Raw genomic sequence first — 8,060 nt, forward strand, 5'->3', positions numbered from 1 at the left:
GGGCTTTATTTGCTCAGTACACTTTGCTGTGAAGCCCTACCCAACAGATTTTGGTAAGCCTTCATAATTTTCGCTATTTCTGTTGTGTGTGTGTGGGGGGGGGGGGGGGGGTTGATGAAGGTTATTTCACAGTAAAATTTGTTTTGAAGAAAAGTCTTAATTTGAAGCTCGAAGTCTAAGCTCGGTTGTGAGCCTGGAGAGGGTAGAAAAAAGAAGGGGGACAGAGGAGCCATCCTGCAATAGATACGCCTACCCATACTGTGGCGTAGTAATATTCATAGTATAAAGTATTTGCACTATTGTCTACAGCTCGTGGTTTTTTCTTTTTCCCGTACGAGCATGTTCTGTGGGGGAGGGAAAGGGGGGGGGGAGGGCTTGAGGGTGGCGCTTGTCATAGTGGGGGCGCCCCCATCTCTTTGCGCAGACGACGCTGTATTTTCGCCAAATGTCGGTGGTACTTACTGGTCATGCTGTCAGATAACGGCCCTTTGCACGATCCCTTTTTCACGCATTTAGAAAGTGTTACGGCCCCGTAGATGACGCGCGGTATGTTTCGCCGAGTGCTTTAGCCTTACCGAGACAGTTTCGGCTTATGACTACTAGAGATGGAAAAACAGCGCGAGAGACGAACACACAGCAAAGGAACACAAGACGAGACACGAGGGCGACAGTATGCAGCCTTGTGTCACTCCTTTCTCAATCGGAAACCAATCAGTAAGACCATGCCAGTTCTGACTGTGGCCTCTTGCCCTTGATACAAGTTCCTGAGGAGACAGATGAGGTGAATTGGAACTCCCATCTCTTGGAGAGCTTGCCACAATCTGCTGTGATCTACGCAGTCAAACGCTTTCGCAAAATCAATAAAGCAGAAGTAGCTGGGTTTTTGGAACTCTTGCTTTTTCCAAGATCCAGCAAAGATTTTCAATCTGGTCTCTAGTTCCTCTGCCCTTGCGAAACCCAGCTTGCACGTCCGGAAGCTCCCGATCCACTACTGCGGCAGCCTACTTTGGAGGAGTTTCAATATCACCTTGCTAGCATGCGAAATAAGCGCTATCATGTGGTAGTTGGAACAATCTTTGGCACTGCCTTTCATTGGAATGGGGATGTAAACTGACCTCCTCCAATCCTGTGGCCACTGCAGGGTTGTCCAAATTTTCTGACATAATGTATACAGAATGTTAAAAGCGTCTTCATGGTGTAAGATTTTAAGCAGCTCAGCTGGAATGCCATCAATTCCGCTAGCCTTGTTTAAGGCCCATTCAACTTCACTCTTCAGGATGCCCTGCTCGAGATCAGTACTCACAACCGTCTTATGTTGGGTTTGCACATACGGGTCCTTCTTTTACAGTTCTTTTGTGTATTCCTGCCACCTCTTCTTTATCTCTGAGGCTTCAGTGAGGTCCCTGCCTCGTTTGTCCTTTATCATGCCCAGCTTAGCACAGAAGCTTCCTTTGACATCTTTCTCTTATACAGAGCTCTTGTGTTCCTCAAATGGCTGTTGTCCTAAACTGCTTGGAACTGAATGTTCAGCAAGGCATTCTTATCTCTTGCTATTTTTTGAACATCCGAATTGAGAACCTTGTATCTTTCCCTTTCCCTCATAACTTTTGCAATCCTTCTTTCCTCAGCTATTTGCAAAGCCTCTTCAGGTAACCAGTTGCTTTCTTGCTCAGCTTTTGCTTTGGAACTACCTTATAGTAGCAACTTTTTGTGTTATATCACGAACATCAGTCCACATCGCTTCAGGCTCTGTCTTCTAGATCTAATTCTTGAGATCGATTCCTCACTTCCACAGCATATTATGATGCAATTTGATCCAGATCATACCTGAAAGGCCTTCTAGTTTTCTTCATTCTCCTCAATCAATGCTTAAATTTGGCAACAAGAAGCTGATGATCGGTGGCACAATCGGCCCCAGGCCTTGTTTTTATGGCTTGTTTAGCGCTTCTCCATCTCTGCCGTCAAAGAATGTGAAAACTCTGATTCCTGTACAGATTGTCCGGTGAAGTCTATGTGTACAGGCGCCTTTTGTGCTGTTGAAAATGAGTATTCAGTATAGCCAGGATTTTTTCTCGACAAAACTCTGCTAGCCTCTGCCAAGTTTCATTTGTCTCACCAAGACCGAACTTGCCTGTAATTCTGGATAATTCTTCATTCCCCACCTTAGCATTCCAGTCTCCTATGAGAAAAAGGACGTGTCATGATGGAGTTCGGTCTAAAAGTCATTGCAGGTCAGCATAAAATCTATCAACGTCAGCTTCTTCAGCAGTAGTGGTTGGTTGGTGCATAGGCTTAGATAACTGTTTTGTTGAAAGGGTGTCCTTGGATTCGAAGTGAAATCATTCGGTCGTTTTTGGGGTTGTACCCTAGCAAAGCCCATACGTCTGTTTACTATGAGAGCGACCCCATTCCTTCTCCTGGATTCGTGCCCACGATAGACACAATGGTCGCCGGAATTAAACTCCCATTCCGGTCCACTTGAGCTCGCTGATATCCAAGATATCAATCTTCAATCTGTCCATGTCTCGCGTGACGACATCGTTTACCTTACGCCGTGGATCTTACATTCCATGTTGTTATGTGATATATCTCTTTGCAACATCGGATTTTCCGGTCGCCTCCCGACACATCCACAACTGAACGTCCTTTTGGCTTTAGCCCAGCTCCTTCATTCGTCCTGGTGCTACTAGGAATCGCCGTTTGTTCATCCCCAGTAACCTGTGGGACGCCTTCCAACCTGGGGGGCTCATCTTCCGGCGCCTTATCATTAACGCTATTGTGACTGGTCATAGGATTTTCTTGGCAGGAAATACTGGAGTGGGTTGCCATTACCTTCTCCAGTAAATCACATTTTGTCAGAACTCTCTGCCGTGACCTGTCTATCTTGGGTGGCCTTACACAGCAGAGCTCACGACTTCCAGTTTCGCAAGCCCCTCCGCCCCGACAAGCCCGTGATCCATGAAGGGTATCCTAATGAAGCCCTCTTCGTGCTCCTAGTGAAGACCGGAAGGTGGGCTAGATACACTAAGAATAGGCCTTTTTATTTACCAAGAATGAAAAAAAATAGTCTGCAAAAGCATTCCGAGTCCGTTCGTGCACCCAAATGAACCGCGATTACAGCAGGCTCATCCGCTACCTGATAAAGCGGTTATTCGTGCCTTCAGTGTTGGCCAAGGCAGAGATTCGCTTTAAAGCTGGTTGCAAGAAAAGCACCAACCACTACCCGCAGCATGCTTCGCCTTCATGTCGGATTAGCGCTGGATCATAACGAAAGGGTCGCTTCTGCAAATCACGGAAAGCATTTATTTTTCTCCATTTATCAGGCCACAAATGAGAGAACTTTACATGGCCTCTTGGATTTTAGATGTGGGGCCATTTGTCCTGATTCGGCCGTAGAGTTATCTCCAAGTTTGGATTCTGAGTGCCTTTTCGCTAGGTGCACCCAGAACCTAGAAATTGAGAAAAACTGTATTTCACAAAATGGAACCTAATCTGTGGTGCATCCTTTCTTTGTGAAGCATACAGTGTGAGGTCATATCATTTGGTTTCCATCATCCTACAGTAAAATTGAAGGCTAGTTATATAAGCACCTTAGAGTAGTGCAGGTGTCCAATGGAAGCTGCACACGACATTGTGCCTACCTCTCGGTTAAGCAGGTTGAGCACAGAATACAAAAGTTTTTGTGGAATGAACAAGTAGTTTTAAAGGCCCTTTGCAACTGTTTCCAGGTCGACGTTTGCTGCGATGGTTGCTCTGCTATAGTGTTCCTCCTAATATTGATTCCCCTACTGATTTCTTCCTGTCTCAAGAGGCAGCACCACTAATGGAGGGGCTACTTTAGCCATTCTTTAGGCTAGAGGCACGTTCCTTCAGTGCCGCGAGTTTCGAAAGCCATCTTTAAGGAGGTGTGCTGGACACGGATACCTTAAGCTTGATGGACACGTAGTCCTGACTCCAGCGACATACAAAACATGCCTTTCATAAAAAATGCCATGTTTAAAAAAATTCATCCTAAATATTTTTGGTCTCCGAAGTGAACATTTTCACCGGAGCCACTTTTTCGTGCAGGTAATTGCGACCAACTACCGGGCAATGCCTTATGGGGACTGAGAAAGCGAGAAGCAACACAAAACCGGAACTTATGCACGAGCAGTGGAAGATGAGCGGCTAAGCCTCCAGCAGAAAAGGAGCACCATGCTTTTGACAAAACAAAAACAAGGTAAGAAAGCCTTGCATGATTGTGCTCGAGTGCGCTATCAATGGCACTAGTCGTCGCGGCGAGCAGCCATCTTTGCTTTTTAGTATGTAGTATCTTTGCAGTATGCTTAATAATGACAATTAGAAAGGAAGCGTAATAGAAGGGAACGCGAGTATTTTAGACTGACAGATCTGGAAGTTGTTTTCGTGGATATGGACTAACAAGCAGTTGGGTTTATCCACGAAACATCAAACAAAGCATGGTCGGTCTACCTTTTATATTTACTTCAAAATTTTATATCTTTGTCCTGTTAGGACTGGAAAGAGGAGATATGCAATTAATTGGTTTTGCTGAGAAAAATTGTTTCTAGGCACGGGCAATTAACGTGACGAAGAGGTTGTGTGTCGCGCTTATCTTTTTGCGGTTTTGGCCAGCTTTGTTAGGGATCACCCAAGATATATAAACTAAGAGAGCTGAAAATTTTCCAAATATTTGTATGTTTTTTTTGTATTGTCCTAGGAATGTTGGTCGAGGAGACGGAATTTTTACCGTCAGTTTAAGCCTTTGTCTCAAGAAAGCTTTGCGGCAAAGCAGCAGTAATACCGCAGGATGTTGGCAGAATACTTAATCTGTCAATTTGCTAAAGCATATATTTATATGTCGTTTTAATACAGAGATACTGTCGCGCCAATATCAAGCAAACAGCGAACAATGAAAGGCTCTGAGGACAGTTAAAAAAAGACCTCATATTATCTGATGCTGGAGCTATCCCGGGCTTCTTCTGTTACTAGGCCGATAGTAATTGAGCAAGAAGCAAGTGGACACTTCTGCTTGCTTGCGGTGCGACATATTACAGGCCCAGTAAACCGTTTTGTTAACTCCTGCTGTTCTCCTTAGCACAGAAATTATGGTTCAGCATTAACACCATGCTTTATGCAAATCGACAGTCATACTTAGCACAAGCGAGTGTGAAGGACTGGTCCAGGCCGGTTAAAAATGGGGCCAAGATCAATATACCCACACTGAAATAATACATGTAAGCGGGGGCTCTTTTTTCACATGCGTAATGCTCTTGCAAAACCTTCCTGTTTCAGTGAATTGTACGCGGTTTGGGCGTTTGTATGTTTACAGAGGGCAGTGTGGGGGTTCTATACCTGTGTTATTCTAGGGTGCTCAGCTAAAGATATTTATTTCTTTGGTAGTGTTTACAGTATTTGATAGCCTTTCAGGGGGATTGCATCATGAGACTGTGCAATCTTTTTCAGCCAGAGCTATATTACGCCAGGTATTCAAGCCGTCAGCGTGGTTGCGCGGTCACAGTGCTGGTAGGCTGTAGCTATCAATAGACATTATCTAGCACCTGGTTGCTTGACAAAACGTTTGGCAGGAGCTACCAAATCGGGCCTCTTTCCAAAGGGAGGATATCTGAACTAGGTTGTCAGGGCTGTTGCATTCACCTTGCCCCTAGGCCACGCCGACACATTTACAGTGCTTGGTGGAAGGGGTACTTTATATATCTGTGTTGGTAGCCTACGATCTCGTGTCATACCCTTTTAGGCGGAGATTGTGTCCCCCATATTTAAACAAATGTTTCCGACTTGGATGAGGACAATGTTCGCTGTGAAAAATTGCAGATAGTGTAGATTCAATAGCAGATTTCAGCTAAATGAAAACAATCCGGAAATCATTTGGGATGGCCTAATATAGGCGAGGATACTCCTCAGGCAGATTGTTATCAAAAAGCCTTTTTAGGCAGTTATAAATGTTTTAATGTCAAACATAGGCGAGGACACTCCTCAGGCAGATTGTCACCAAAGAGCCTTTTTAGGCAGTTCTAAATGTTTTAATGTCGATAAATCGAGACCTTTCATGCATACATTTTTTGGGCAACTTTGCGCATGAGCGAAGCCAGCCAATAAGTCAATAAAATAATATATGTACAGTGAATGATTTATGTTTCTTGACGTCAGTGAATTGCCATTTGTGGTGCTGTGACCTCCAGCAGTTAAAGTGCAGCATTAAAGTTCGTTTCTTTTGCTTTGAATTGTTTTTGACCAACAGATGCTGCAGTGCTGGACGTTGGTAAAACACCATAATTATGGTTAACCGCTCCTTCTTGCATAAAACATGGTTGAACCATGCACAGGTTTCATAATAACACGTCTTTGACAGATAGTGGTGACTGTAGTCTGGTCGGTGTCTTTCTTCGGGGAACAGCACAGTTGGCACAGTACTAGCTTCGATTGTTAACAGCGACTGTGACGTAGTGTCCTCCTGCTCGAAGGCAGCACGAAAGAGGATGCAAACAATGCAGCCACTGGACATAGCAGAGCACACTTATCACAGCTGTATGGTTTGCGCGTTGTTGAGGAGCCAGCAACAGATGCGTGGTTGAAGGGGGTCACAAAATTATTTGAGAGACCACTTTCTCGAGCAGTGAGAGCTGGGTCGATAAGGTAGAGGTGTGATGGACCAATGATTTAGAATGAGTGCAGGTTAATGTCGTTCTTATTTTACCATCTTTGGAGGTACATTTCGAGGAATTGTGCACCGTCTTCAGTTTTCAAATCCGAAAGCAAAGTGGAACAGGTTACACACTGCTACACTGATTCTCGTATCTTCATAAATATTGATCTAACTTTGCAACTGGTTGGGGTGAAATACGCATGGAAGGCATGCATTGCAGCTGTAGCTGGCTAGCAAATCTTGTGTCTGTAAAGTGACGCAGTCTTCACGGCTCTTTGCGTACAGCCAAGCACCAGCTTCCTGGGGAAGAAAACTGCGTTTCTATGGTGGATCCCTGATTCGCCACCCTCGCATCGGTTCAGGACTCGCAGCAGAAGTGCATCTTACGGTGAGTATTCCCTTCATACGAGCACTTCTCACCGAAGATGGTGCACAAAGAGCAAATGCTGACGGAAAGTGGGAGTCGCATTGCACTAATGCGCACATTTTAGAACACAAGCCAGTTAAGTGGAAACCGGGAACATTTTTTCAACGGTGCTGGAACTGGAGCGGAGCGAAAATAATCTCTAAGGGAAAAGGCCCCGGTGCAGCTAAAGTCACAAATAAAGGACAATGTCGGTTGAAAATTACAGGAGGGAAATAAGCTGAATCATTTCTTTAAAAGCTCCTGTACGACTTGGCTCATCTTAACTTATGACATTGCTCCTCAGCACCAAATTGTTCTCTGAGTAGTTGCCAACCACTTGGTCAGATTAATTTCAATGTGCACAGTCATCTTCAAGCACCCTGCAGCGATGGAGAATATTTAGTATTTTATTCCCTTTACGCTCAATTCTGGTTCTACTGTGTTAATAATGTTGAATGGTTAAAACGATTTATTGAAAATCTTAGGATACAGTGTAGCAGTATGCACTCATATACCAAACCCCACCGAGCTCCCATAAACAAAATATTCATTATGTTAAATGGCACTCCATGCCCGTGTAAGAGATGGTCGTCCTCATAAAATGGCCGCATTCATCGCAAGCGAGAGCAGTGCCATGTGCATCCTTGAGTGACAGTGCTAACCACGTGGGGATATAATAAAAGGCTTTGAACGTCCGCCTCGCGTGCAAGAGGACCATGGTACGAATCTGGTTGCGAGCAATTTTCTGCAAGATTGCAAAAAAAATACGGGTGTCGGAGGCGTTGTGTATCAGGTCTGGGGTGGGACTTCATCTCTGCGGACAAGTCCGAAAACGTCCTTTGTCACTAAAACTTGACTTACAACAGCCTCATTATGAATTACCGATTGAAGGTAGTTCCATTCTGAAATGTTCTTGTTTGCGAGTGCCTTCAGATGCTTTCTTGGCTCGTAATTAGTGTACCACCTGCATGTCGAGATTTTACCCTTTTT

At 44.6% G+C, this 8,060-nt stretch overlaps 1 long non-coding RNA gene across 1 annotated transcript; it reads left to right on the top strand.

Moving 5' to 3' along the window:
* Window positions 1-7,055, top strand: LOC146184783 (uncharacterized). The gene is made up of 3 exons (XR_014708590.1): window positions 1-53; window positions 4,069-4,219; window positions 6,950-7,055. It is a non-coding gene; the product is annotated as an uncharacterized LOC146184783 (long non-coding RNA).
* Window positions 7,056-8,060: the final 1,005 nt, after the last annotated feature.

The sequence above is a fragment of the Amblyomma maculatum genome, chromosome 7, assembly GCF_055883805.1.
Source record: "Amblyomma maculatum isolate TAMU_Amacu chromosome 7, ASM5588380v1, whole genome shotgun sequence".
NCBI lineage: Eukaryota > Metazoa > Arthropoda > Arachnida > Ixodida > Ixodidae > Amblyomma > Amblyomma maculatum.